The sequence below is a fragment of the Wyeomyia smithii genome, chromosome 3 (assembly GCF_029784165.1).
Source record: "Wyeomyia smithii strain HCP4-BCI-WySm-NY-G18 chromosome 3, ASM2978416v1, whole genome shotgun sequence".
NCBI classification, from domain to species: domain Eukaryota; kingdom Metazoa; phylum Arthropoda; class Insecta; order Diptera; family Culicidae; genus Wyeomyia; species Wyeomyia smithii.
Genome location: NC_073696.1, coordinates 211,406,671 through 211,420,736, shown reverse-complemented (window position 1 = coordinate 211,420,736; position 14,066 = coordinate 211,406,671). Strand labels below are relative to the sequence as shown.

The following is a 14,066-nucleotide window of genomic DNA, read 5'->3' as shown; positions in this document are numbered from 1 at the left end:
TTAAACCTACTTGTCAGAAAAGGGGAAGTAAACGTACAACTAACTTAATTGCTAACTTATATGCTATAAAGAGAGCTTATCGTAGCAATTGAGGATTGCAACGATTTTTGTCGAAAATTGTTAATAATTTTATTTGACATAGCTTCTAATGGTTCAACACCAGTAAGTCTATGTAATTCGAGTGTACCAAACCAAGGAGGACGCTTCAAAATCATTTTCAGAATTTTATTCTAAGCCCTTTGAAGCGTTTTCTTCTTTGTTGAACAGCAACTTGACCAGATCGGTACAGCATAAAGCATTGCTGATTTAAAAATTTGTTTGTAAATCAAAATCATTCGTTGTTTTGCTTTCGTCTCGATTAGACGCAAATTGTTTATCTCCGTTTGAGTTCGCAAAATAACAATACACGAGTTATCGTACGGGTGTTTTTTTTTGTCGATTAGTTCTTGTGCTGCGCGATAACAATAGCCTGTTATATATCGGCAGAAACATCTGTACACTGGTAGGGGCAGGCTACCCCGCCAGTGATTCGATACGCAGCTGATATATCAGCAAGAATAATTCTCCCGCACCGCTGTTACCCCGCTAGCAGCACGGACCATCACACGATCGAGCGAGTGGAAGTCAACTACAAGTGGCATCTACAAGGTCGCGTGTAGGACACGGCCACTGTGCCACAACACGAAGCTGGATCGTCATTGTTTGTTCTGCGGAGACGCTCGATTAATCCTACTATCAGCCGTGAGGTCGTGACTTAGACGTTCGGTGAAGTATTACCTTTAGAATTTTTACTATTATTATCAATATTATTACTATGTTATAATATTATTATTAATATTATTATTGATATTATTATTGTTATTATTATTATTATTACTATAATTATTATTATTATTATTATTACTATTGTTATAAGTATTAGTATTACTGTCTTTTTTTTTATTTGATCCATTGTAGATTGAAAAATTGTTTTTAAAATTTAATATCAACTACTTGAACCCCCCCCCCCCCATATTCGAATATTTATCGTTTGTGTGCGGTAGAGCGTAACGCTCCCGCAAAATGGACGACATGCAGGTGCAACTTTTCCTGGAGGTGGAAACAAACGGGGAAGAAATTGAAATTTCTCCCATCAGCTCACCCCTACCTTCCCCTGTGCCCTCCCCTTTGCCAATTCCTGTACCAAGAGTACCGAAAGTACGGGTAAAAGCTTACCCAGATGCCGCTGGCGGTCCCTACGTTGTTTTTTTCCGGCCCATAAAGAAGCCATTGAATATTATTCAAATTGGCAAGGACCTGGCAAAACATTTTTCGGCCGTAACCGAGATTACGAAGGTGAGGCCGAACAAACTGCGAGTTGTCGTGAGTAGCTTGAAGCAAGCAAACGAAATTGCTGGCTACGAGCTCTTCACGAGAGAGTATCGCGTGTACATCCCTGCCAAGGATGTAGAAATCGACGGTGTGGTTACCGAGGGGAATCTCACTGTCGATGACATTTTGCGTCATGGAGTTGGCTGTTTTAAAAACCCCTTGATGCAAAGTGTAAAGATACTGGATTGCAAGCAATTGCATTCAGTATCCATTGAAGAAGGGAAGAAGAAATTCCTCCCTTCGGATTCCTTCCGAGTAACATTCGCCGGATCCGCGCTGCCGAACTACGTCCGCTTGGACAGGGTTCGTCTACCTGTACGCCTGTTCGTACCGCGGGTCATGCATTGCCAAAACTGTAAGCAGTCAAGTCACACAGCCACCTACTGCTGCAACAAGGCACGCTGTAGCAAGTGCGGAGGCAATCATGCTGAGAACGCTTGCAGTGGGGATACTGAAAAGTGTCTTTACTGCGAGGGAGCTCGGCATGACCTTCCGGCATGTCCCGCGTACAAACAGCGCGAGGAAAAAATTAAGCGTTCCCTTAAGGAACGATCAAAGCGCTCTTTTGCAGAAATGCTTAAGAGGGCTGAGCCACCCTCGACAGGAAACATCTTTTACTTTTTGCCAACCGATGAGGGTACATCTGACGATCCCGTCGATGGGTGTTCTTATGCCTTGCCAGAGGGATCTAGGAAGAGGAGAATGCTCAACTCTCCTAATCTTTCTCGTAAAGGTCGTAAGATAACCCCTAGCGGAATGACCAATAAGACAACACAAAAAGGAAGCGGTGAAGAAAAACCGAAGCAAGTACCCCCCGGTTTTAATTTCAAATCAAACCAGGAGTACCCACCGCTTCCTGGGGCACCAAAAACCCCTCGTGCACCCATTTCTCGATCAGAAGACATAAAAGAAACAGGGTTCATAAAATTCTCTGATATTGTGGACTGGATATTTAAAACATTCAACATACCAGATCCCCTTCAAAACATTCTTCTTGCCCTTCTCCCTACAGTGAAAACCTTTTTGAAGCAACTCACAGCAACTTGGCCCCTCATTTCAGCTATCGTATCTTTCGATGACTAATACGTCGAAAGAGGTCAGGAATTTTGTTACTGTGTTACAGTGGAACTGCAGAAGTATCATCCCCAAATTTGATTTATTTTCACATTTAATAAACACATACAATTGTGATGCGTTCGCGCTTTGTGAAACTTTTCTCAATTCAAATGACCAACTTAATTTCCACAATTTTAACATCATTCGTCGAGATCGAGACTCACACGGTGGAGGGGTACTTTTAGGGATCAAAAAGTGCTATTCTTTTTTCAGAATCAACCTCCCCTCGATCTCGAATATTGAAGTTGTTGCCATTCAAACGAATATGAATGGAAAAGACCTTTGCCTTGTTTCGTTATATATTCCCCCATCCGCGCGGATTGGACAGAAGCAACTCCTTGATATAGCAGAATTGCTTCCCGCACCTTTTTTTATTTTGGGAGATTTTAACTCTCACTGTTCGCTATGAGGGTCGCTGTACGACGACAACCGATCTTCTTTAATTTGTAACTTGATCGACGACTTCAATATGACACTTTTGAATACTGGGGAAGCGACACGTGTACCTAATCCTCCAGCACGTGAAAGCGTGCTTGACCTATCCCTCTGCTCGACATCACTAGCGTTAGATTGCCAGTGGAAAGTAATCAACGACCCCCACGGTAGTGATCATCTTCCAATCGTTATATCAATTGCTAATGGTTCAACTCCCCCGAACCCAATCAATATTTCCTACGACCTTACACGTAATATTGATTGGAAGCGTTATGAGTCTATTATAGCGGAATCTATCGAGACTCACGAGGAACTTCCTCCGGAGGAAGAATACACGTTCTTAGCTGGCTTGATAATCGACGCCGCGACGCAAGCTCAGACGAAACCGATACCCGGGGTAACGATTAGACAACGCCCTCCCAACAAATGGTGGGACAAAGAGTGCTCTGAGCTGTACGCGCGAAGGTCCGCGGCGTATAAGGACTACCGGGAGTACGGCACTGTCAACCTACTACGAAAGTACGAGGCACTGGGCAGGCAGATGAAGAGCTTAATAAAGGCGAAAAAACGCGGGTACTGGCGGCGGTTCGTAAGCGCGTTGTCGAGGGAAACAGCGATGAGCACTCTTTGGGATACCGCCAGGCGCATGCGGAACCGTGACGTTTCGAATGAGAGTGAGGAGTATTCAGATCGCTGGATACTTGATTTTGCCAAAAAGGTCTGTCCGGACTCTGTACCGGAACAGAAAACCTTTCGCGACGCGTTTATAGTAACTACGGAAGAGCCTCCATTTTCGATGTTGGAATTTTCAATGGCTCTCCTGTCGTGCAACAATAAGGCTCCAGGGTTAGATAGAATAAAATTCAACCTGTTGAAGAATCTACCCGACTCTGCAAAAAGACGCTTGTTGGACTTGTTCAACAAGTTTCTTGAGCTAAATATTGTTCCGCATGACTGGAGGGAGGTAAAAGTCATTGCTATTCGGAAACCCGGGAAACCTGCCTCTGATCACAATTCATATAGGCCGATTGCGATGCTCTCTTGCCTCCGGAAATTAATGGAGAAAATGATCCTCTTACGGTTAGACAAATGGGTCGAAACAAACGGTTTACTTTCAGATACTCAATTTGGCTTTCGCCGGGGCAAAGGGACGAACGATTGCCTAGCGTTGCTTTCTACTGAAATTCAACTCGCATTTGCTCGGAAAGAGCAAATGGCTTCTGCGTTCTTGGATATTAAGGGGGCTTTTGACTCTGTCTCTGTAGAAGTTTTAAGCGCGAAACTTCATTCGCAGGGACTTTCACCAAATTTGAATAACGTTTTGCTCAATTTGTTGTCAGAAAAGCATATGTATTTCTCACATGGCGATTCGACAACTTCCCGAATTAGTTACATGGGCCTTCCCCAGGGCTCATGTTTAAGTCCTCTCTTATATAATTTTTACGTCAATGACATCGATGAATGTCTTGTAAATTCATGCACGCTAAGGCAACTTGCAGACGATAGCGTTGTATCCATTACTGGTAGCGAGGCTAGCGATCTGCAAGGACCATTGCAAGATACCTTAGACAATTTGTCTGATTGGGCTCTTAAGCTGGGTATCGAATTCTCTCCGGAGAAAACTGAATTGGTCGTTTTTTCTAGGAAGCATAACCCAGCTCAGCTGCAGCTCCTACTAACGGGCAAAACGATCTCTCAGGTTTTAGTCGCTAAATATCTCGGGGTCTGGTTCGACTCTAAATGCACCTGGGCTTGTCATATTAGGTATCTGACACAAAAATGCCAACAGAGGATTAATTTTCTTCGTACGATTACCGGAACTTGGTGGGGTGCTCACCCAGGAGACCTTCTAAGGTTATACCAAACAACGATATTGTCAGTTCTTGAGTACGGCTGTTTCTGCTTTCGCTCCGCCGCGAACACGCACATTATAAAATTAGAGAGAATACAATATCGTTGTTTGCGTATTGCCTTGGGTTGCATGCAGTCGACCCATACGATGAGTCTTGAAGTGTTAGCGGGTATTCTTCCGTTGAAACATCGTTTTTGGAATCTCTCTTACCGGTTGCTTATTCGATTCACAGTTATGAACCCATTAGTAATTGAAAATTTCGAGAGGTTGGTCGACCTTCAATCTCAATCCAGATTTATGACTTTATATTTTGACTATATGGCTCAAGATATTAATCCTTCTTCATACGATTCCTCCAATGTCGCACTTTTAGATACTTCTAATAATGCTATATTCTTCGACACCACCATGAAACAAGACATTTCTGGTATCCCGGATCAATTGCGACCACAAGAGATCCCTAAGATTTTTTCCAATAAGTTTAAACATGTTAGTTATGATAAAAGGTTTTACACTGACGGATCTAATCTAGATGAGTCCACTGGCTTCGGTGTTTTCCACGAAAATTTAACCGCCTCCTACAAACTCGATGCTCCTGCTTCCGTGTACGTCGCAGAACTTGCTGCTATTCAGTACTCTCTTGGAATCATCGAAACCCTACCCACAGACCACTACTTCATCTTCACAGATAGTCTCAGTGCCATTCAGGCTCTGCGATTGATGAAGCCTGTGAAGCACACCCCGTATTTCCTGGGGAAAATACGGCGGTTTTTAAGTGCTTTAACAGATAAAAATTACCGGGTTACCTTAGCGTGGGTCCCTTCTCATTGCTCGATTCCGGGTAATGAAAAGGCTGACTCTTTAGCTAAGGTGGGTGCTATTGATGGCGATATTTATGAAAGACCAATTGCTTATGATGAATTTTATAGCATTTTGCGTCAGAGAACACTCAACAGTTGGCAATCATCATGGAACTCAGATGAACTGGGACGGTGGCTACATTCCATTTTTTCTAAGGTATCGACGAAAGCATGGTTCAAGGGGTTGGATGTCGGTCCGGACTTCTTTCGCGTGATGTCCAGACTTATGTCCAATCACTACACGTTAAACACGCATCTCTTTCGTATAGGGCTTGTAGACAGTAATCACTGCGTTTGTGGCGATGGCTACCATGACATCGAGCATGTTGTTTGGTCGTGTACCGAATACTGTGGTGTTAGGTCCGAGCTTATAGATTCCCTTCGGGCCCGAGGAAAACAACCGAACGTACCCGTTAGAGACATTCTGGGAAGCGGTGATCTCCAGTATATGACACAGCTATACTGCCGTGAGATGACAAAGTGACGTAAGTGCCATTTTCTCGAATATGAGTTTTTATGCCAACTTGTTCATTATTCGAAAACCTATCTTTTGGTATCGTCCTTTTTGTTGTTACTTATTCGTACGTTGCATAAAATCAAAAAAACAAAGTGACGTTGGCACACATTTCCATACAAAAATGACGAGAAATTTTTTCGTTTTTGGGCCGTACTGAAAAACTGATCACTTGGATCTACGTCACAATGTCATATCACGGCAGTATACTGCTTTCTGAAAAACGCTGACATTAAAATTTAAAATTTTCTTCGTCTATTTGTCAGATTAAGGATACAAATATGCTATGCTGAAGACACGGAAACGAAGAGCCCGCATCTATGCTTACACAAATATTTTGAACCCACAACAAACAAGAATACAATTGCTCTACCAGTTGAAAAACAAAGTTCCAAAATAGTTTTAAGTCAAAATTGTATCTCCCCTCCTCTCACCTAAAATCCCCACTAGCTCGTAGTCGGCCGCGAGAATAAAAAAAAGGCCTCCCTCTTTTTCCTGCTAACGTAAAATAATTACGAATTGTACTTGGCTCAGTAAAACAGAAAATGTATCGTGCCGTGTCAAATAAACTAATTTAAACCATTAAACCATTGTAAATCAAAAGTTTGTTCTTTAAACAAAGTTTAGAATTCCTGTTAATGAGAGGATATAAACATCTCGTATATTTGATGCACTTGGCTTGTATACTCTCAATGTGCTCTTTGAAAATAAGTTTTTTATCACAAATTAGTCCCAAGTACTTAACCTTGTCAGACCAACTTAAAATAACCCCATTCATCTTGACAACGTGATTATTGTTTGGCTTGAGAAAAGAAGCCTTAGGCTTATGCGGAAAAATTATCATTTGAGTTTTAGAAGCATTGGGAGAGATTTTCCACTTTTGCAAGTAGGAAGAAAAAATATCTAAACATTTCTGCAATCGACTGCATATGACACGAAGACTTTTTCCTTTTACGGAAATGCTTGTATCATCGCAGAACAATGACTTTGTGCATCCTGGAGGCAAATCAGGAAGATCTGAAGTGAATATGTTGTACAGGACTGGACCCAAGACTGAGCCTTGAGGTACACCTGCTCTGACAGAAAATCTATCAGATTTTGAATTCTGATAGACAACCTGCAGAGTTCGATCAGTAAGATAATTTTTTAAAATTATGATAAGGAAAATTGCAAAATTAAAAGTTTGCAATTTCGCAATCAAACCTTTATGCCAAACACTGTCGAATGCTTTTTCTATGTCTAAGAGAGCAGCTTCAGTGGAATAACCTTCAGGTTTGTTAGCTCGTATCATATTAGTAACTCTGAGCAATTGATGAGTTGTGGAATGCCCATGGCGGAAACCAAACTGTTCATCTGCAAAAATTGAATTTTCGTTAATGTGTGACATCATTCTGTTAAGAATAATTCTCTCAAACAGTTTACTTATTGAAGAAAGCAAATTGATTGGTCGATAACTTGAAACTTCAGCTGGGTTCTTATCCGGTTTTGAAATTGGAGTAATTTTTGCATTTTTCCATAATTTGGGAAAATATGCAACTTTGAAGCAGCAATTGAAAATTTTCACTAAAAATTCCATTGTGCTCTCAGGGAGATGTTTGATTTGTATATTAAAGATTCCATCGTCACCAGGTGCTTTCATATTTTTGAAATTTTTAATAATTGATTGAATCTCATTCGAGTTAGTTTCAATTATTTCTGCAGGCAAAAAATTCTGGGAAGAAATTAAATCAAATTGACGTGTGACTTCATTTTCAATTGGACTCACAAAATTCAAATTTGAGTTATGAACATTCTCAAACTGCTGAGCAAGTCTTTGAGCCTTTTGTTCATTGGATACAAGAAAACGTTCACCATCTTTTAAAACTGGAATAGGATTTGAAGGTTTCTTAAGAATCTTCGACAGCTTCCAAAAGGATTTTGAACATGGTTTCAATTTTTCAACTTTAGTCTCAAAATTTTGATTTCTCAGAACAGTAAATCTATGTTTAATCTCTTTCTGTAAATCTTTATAAATAGTTTTAAAAACAGGGTCATGAGAACGTTGATATTGACGTCTGCGGACATTTTTCAAACGAATTAGAAGTTGAAGATTTTCGTCAATTATTGGTGAATCAAATTTCACTTGAGCCTTTGGAACAGAATAATTCCTGGCATCAACAATTGCACATTTTAATGCTTCTAAAGCGGAATCAATATTCACTTCGTTTTGCAAATCAAGCTCATTATTGAAATATCTCTCAATATGAGTTTTGTATCTTTCCCAATTAGCCTTGTTATAATTAAAAACAGAGCTCATAGGGTTTAAAACTGATTCATGTGATAAAGAAAAAGTTATTGGAAGATGGTCAGAATCAAAGTCAGCATGTGTGATCAAATCACTACATACATGACTTTGATCTGTTAGAGATGGCTGGATTGATATCGGCGTTTTCAGAGTCAAATGAAAGGTCTAGTTGTCCCAAGGATTCCAAAAAATTTTATTACAGTCAGACTTTTACTTTAACTATTATGTATCAAATTGTAAAAATTACGGAAGTCTCTTATCTCAAAGATAACAAAACTCATTTGAAAAAAAAACAATTGTCATACGAACGGGTTGTCTCTAACAAGTAATTTATTTCATATTAATTTATTATGTGGTTGAAAAGATTTGGAAAGAAACGTAACCCAAAGACTGCTCAAATCGACTGCTCGAAATAAATATGTGGCCTCAACATCATTTTTGTTCAAGTTGAACGTTGTCGGTGTTGCTAGGAATTGAATAATTCGAAATTAGGAATCATTTCTTCCATTTTAATACCTCTTTAGCACAACGCATTTCAAAAATATTATGTTAAATTTCATACATTATACTTTTATCATTATGAAATTCATTTACTTGAAAAACAACATCGCTATTCTTGGAACGCAAAGAGTGGAAATATCTTTCTTGGATCGTATTTGGCAATTCTAGGATGTATTTCAAAAGACGGAAGCCGCAATTTCAGATTTCAAAATGAAATCTGAAGTTGATTCCTGGCCTCTACCTGAAAAACCCACAGACTGTGGGTCACAGTGATGCGACAATCATAAAAAAAATTCGCCCAATATATTCGAAACATATTTCTCCAAATTTCACATGTTTGTATGTGTGCATGTATGTATGTATGCGTGTGAATGTTTAGTTTGAAATGTTTGGTATAATTGTGCTGTTACCCCACTTTACTATTTAGAGTAAACTAAGAATCCAGTAGAAATTATCAAAATATTTTTTTTTCGAAAATTTGAAGTTTTTTGGCAAATTTGTTTAACCAAATAATAAAGTGCGAATGAGAAAGGTTAGGTCTCACCGCTAAGTGGAATAATTCGTGTTTTTTTTTTCACTTTTATTACAACATCACTTCCTGTTGCGTGACGTATTACTTGTCTTCTCCCCAAGTTTTACTCTTCTCTTATCTTTTTTATCGATTATCCAAAAGTTTCGTTGTAATTTCAAAAAACTAAAAAAATATTAGAGAAATACAACTTCTTATGATGAATTTGTTTTTAGTATATTTTTTAGAAAGACATTATCATTTCTGAAAACTCAATCCTAGAAAATTTTGCCAAGATTAAGCTACAATGAAAATGTGCTAAAAAATATACTAAAACTCAACAAACAAGAGTAAGTAAAGTCATGACTGGAATACGTTGTGTCTGCAGACTGTCTAAATTTTCGTTTATCGAATTTTCTGCAGTACGATTCCATCAAATTTTTCTATTTTCAATATATAAAAAACAAATGAACCGAATTCAAGTACCATACCTCGGAAGAAAATTTAGTTCAAAATTTTGCCAAAACAGATTTAAGTAAGCATGTACACACTTAAAATTTTTTGCCGGGTCTCGGTAATTCATTGCCGAGAACGGCACCACTGAGTGCTCGGCTAAGAAAAAAATTACAGCTATCCCATTTTTTCGTAAATCTCGGTTCAGCCTAACTGAAATCTCGGAACTCGGGTATTTAGTGCCAAAATTTCAGTTTGGTGAACCAAGATTTACGAAAGAATGTGACAGCTGTCACTATTTTTTCAACCGAGCACTCAGTTACCGAGAGAAATTTTGAGTGTGTATGTGAATGTTGAAAAGATGTGATTTTTCTATAAAAATTTTTAATTTTTAAGTTAGATATTCTGCTTTAGTTTTCATTTCTGTTTTTGCATAGTTTAAAGATCCGACGGTTCCAGAGCTCATTTATTTAACTGGAAATTATGTCAAAAAAGAGAAAAATAACGAAAAAACTGCCCACTCAGAAAATTTTTATTTTTCAAGACGGAAATATTTGCAATGTTTTATTAATCAAATTCTGAATGGTCAAATCCAGTCTGTCAATTGATTTGTCGTTTTTCAATATTTTTATAGACATAATTCGTTTTACAATGATGCAAATTTTTCTATTTATGTTGGAAAGATTAAGATGCAGAATATCTACGAGCGATACTTCGTAACATTATTTCATCATTTCAATTCCAACAAATGATTGGAAGGCAGAGTAAAATCACTGCTGCTGTACCACAAAATTAAGAGTTTCAGTAAAAGATGGCGAGACGGGCACGTTTCCCTCTTTCCGATTTCATCTATAAAGTTATGGAGCTTCACTCTTAGACTGGTAGGAATGCTCTCACACTTACAATCGTAAAATTTGATTCTTCGTTTTTACCTCAATCAACTTGGAACAAACGAAGCAAGGTAGAGTTAGCCTGTACCCAAAAACGAGTATTCCAATCAACGATAACTAACCGTTTCCGTAGTGATAATTAAACATCAGCTAATCATAGCGAAAAAGCTTCATTATAACCAACAAAAATAAGACTCCCCAAAAATCTTTAAATAAACATGATTCTACTTACACGGCTTTGTCCTCGTGGTGTGGTGGCGAGCTCTCAATCTACCGGAACGATGGGGTTGCTATGTCACTTCATTTTCATGCGGTTTTGTTGTGGTTAAACTTTTCTTCTTTGCTGTTTTTCCTGCATCGCAGAGTTTCGTTGTTAATAAACAATTCACACAGACGCGGACAAAGCGTTCGGTTGAGTTTAAAGTTTCGTATGTGACGATGATTATGATGTAAATGGGGCGTGAATGATTTTTGGGGGAATACGTTCTTATAGTGTAAATATTTGCGTTTCATATTTGTTTCCCCTCCAAAAAAAACGATGTGTCATATATTCGATCCGTTACACCTCATATCCAAAATTAATTAGCGCTGAGACAGAGAACGTCAAATTAACTGCTTTGGTAATCACTGTTAGAACATTTGCAAGCTTCTTATTTTCGTCACGAAGCATGGGAAAAAGTACAGTTCGTAATTTGGAATTATATTTCATCATCATCGAACAGTTTTTCATAGTTCTAAGCCATAATCTCAGTAATTATTGAAATATGTTTGCTAAAAATAATGATAAAAATTTGTTCACATTTCTCATTGTTCATGGCTTTTCTCGATAAAAAATGAATCTTCCATTTAAATTCGAAATTTCTGCTGGATTTACACATTAGATTTCGGAGAAATGACCTTCAGAAGTACTAAATCTTGTGTCCAACTGCTAGAATGAAATGTAAATGTTTGTTTGCTTGATGTTTGAAAATCTGAATCTGATTTATATTAGCAAAGTATTAGCATAGCTAATAAACCTATCCAGGGGCAGACACGCTCAGGCACATTTTGGAAGAAATTGAAAATAACCTACCGATTCCTGTTGGGAAAACAAATTCGAGCTGTTTGAAAACCAAATGATGGACTTGAATTTGAACGAAGGTAAGCGGGGAGCTTACGCTTACGAAGGCAAGCGGGGTGCTCTTTAGGATATAACAACGTAACGGCGGAGATATGATTGCTTAATAATATATAAGTGTTTTTCTTGAGAATCTATTTTTTTTGTAACCAGTTCAGCTCGAAAGTAACATATAGACCGTTCCGATAATTATAAATACACTTACGATCAACCGTCATTTCAAATAACGTGCAGTATTCAACCAAACGTTGGCTGCGTCCTGTTGTTTACATCCAAAAGAAACAGATGCTGTCATTTTTTCTAACATTTAGTGCGACATTTTGAAAATGCGTGGCCTTTCTCCCGAGCAAAGAAAGCGAATTGTGCACAAATGGGGCACCGTGAGTGGTCTTTCTATAAGAAAATTAGCCAGAGAAGAAGGTATAAGTGTCGGAGCAGTTCAAACCGCAATGCGGAAGTATTGTGAAGAGCAAGCTTAGGAGAATGACTGGAGAGCGACATTATACTGACGACTTTTCTCTCTTTTCACTCTACCAGCCTCATGCAGAGCTCACATACAGCTACAGCTTAAACAAGGCAAAGAAACTGTCTTGTGTTGCGTACGACAGTTCATTCTTGCGCATGTATTTTGTTCTTTCGGACATGACAACCTAGTTTGCTCAGTGTGACAGTCTGCTGATCGGCTGCGGCTGTCATTGACTCGCATTTTTTCATTTCTCCTTTTTCACAGGCTGGTGGCATATTGAATACAAAGCAAACCGTTAAGCAGCATAACAATCCTCCAATCTTTTGGCCCGATCTTGCTTCCTGCCATTACTCTAAGGATGCACTAGGGTGGTATAAAACAAATAATGTCACATGTGTCCCAAAGGAGATGAATCCTCAAAACTGCCCTGAAATTCGCCCTATTGAAACTTTTTGGGCTTTGACCAAGGCAAAGCTGAGGAAATATGTCAAACCAGCGGACAATGTTGAAAAATTTGAAAAAGATTGGCTTAAAGTAGTAAAAATGGTCGGACGACACACTCGCGTATCCTTCGAAAAATAATCCCAACTTGAATTGAAACTGGAAAGAAAACACTTATTATCTATATTTCAGAATAAAATGACCCGGAAAATCCTGTATTTTTTGTTTTATTCGAGAAAGAAGATGTATTTATAATTTTCGGATCAGTCTATATTTTCTGTCAAAAAGATGGCAATTCAATTCTCAAATTCAAAAACATTATGCAATCTATCAATCTCGGAAGGTAAATCATATTAGTGTCATGCTTACTCAACCGCACACATCGTAGTTGCACCTCCATGATTGATCTAAGCTAGTGAAGTTGCACAGAGATCTGATAGTGAGTTTATTTCTGCATCGAAAAATATTAAATCCCGTAAAACCTACATTCGGGTCTCAACATTTAAAAAACTTCGCACTTTGAAAAACAAAGTACCTTTTCTAACGGTTCGGTTCCTTGTTCTGAAGTTAAATTTGAAAAAATATGAAAAAATAGAAAAATAAAAAAAAACTCACGCTTTTCTTCTGCCATCGCAGTAGAATATTTTTAAAAATCTAAAAAAATCTCGAAATAAACAAATTTTCTAATGCCTAAGGTACAAAATTTGTCGGAAGTATAGAGAATGAATGATATGCGGTTTTCTAAAAATAAGAGAAATAAAGTGACCAATGTCGAGTTGTATAAAAAGCCTGCCATAACGCGCTTTTCATTGGAACTAATCAATTTTCGTTGAAGTTTAGTCCATGGTGGCGACTCTTGAGAAAAATCGGCACGAGCAAATCTTTCTATATTGTTTATTCTCTATCATACAAACAACACTTTCTTTCATGTACCAAGAAGTGCCTGATTAATATCCCTTGCTTCTCCATAGCGGACGACATTTGAATGTAGCAGGAAACGTTGTCGGCAGCATTGCAAATTATATGACAACGTCCCGCCCTGTTAATAAGACTCTTGTTTAGCCCAATAAAGAACCGTCACGCTTCTGGTCGATAACAGATAATTAATTAAAAATCGTGTAAGCTTAAAATTGTTTCACAAAATTTTCAGAAATCGATAGATTGTAGATTGTGAATGGCAACCCAAACATCTACTGATATGGACCAGCAAAACCGTAGATGTTCATCGTTTATTTTCGAATAAATAAATTATAGGTTA

General features: G+C 38.4%; 1 protein-coding gene across 7 annotated transcripts in view; it reads right to left on the bottom strand.

Annotated features, from left to right (window-relative positions):
* The window catches only part of LOC129727512 (synaptic vesicular amine transporter), an 86,223-nt gene that overhangs the window by 62,646 nt on the left and 9,511 nt on the right, over window positions 1–14,066 (bottom strand). For all 7 annotated transcript variants that reach the window (XM_055685404.1, XM_055685406.1, XM_055685407.1 and 4 more), the window contains exon 2: window positions 11,017–11,136. The gene's annotated coding sequence lies outside the window, so the exon portion shown is untranslated. The remainder of the gene's footprint in view (window positions 1–11,016; window positions 11,137–14,066) is intronic.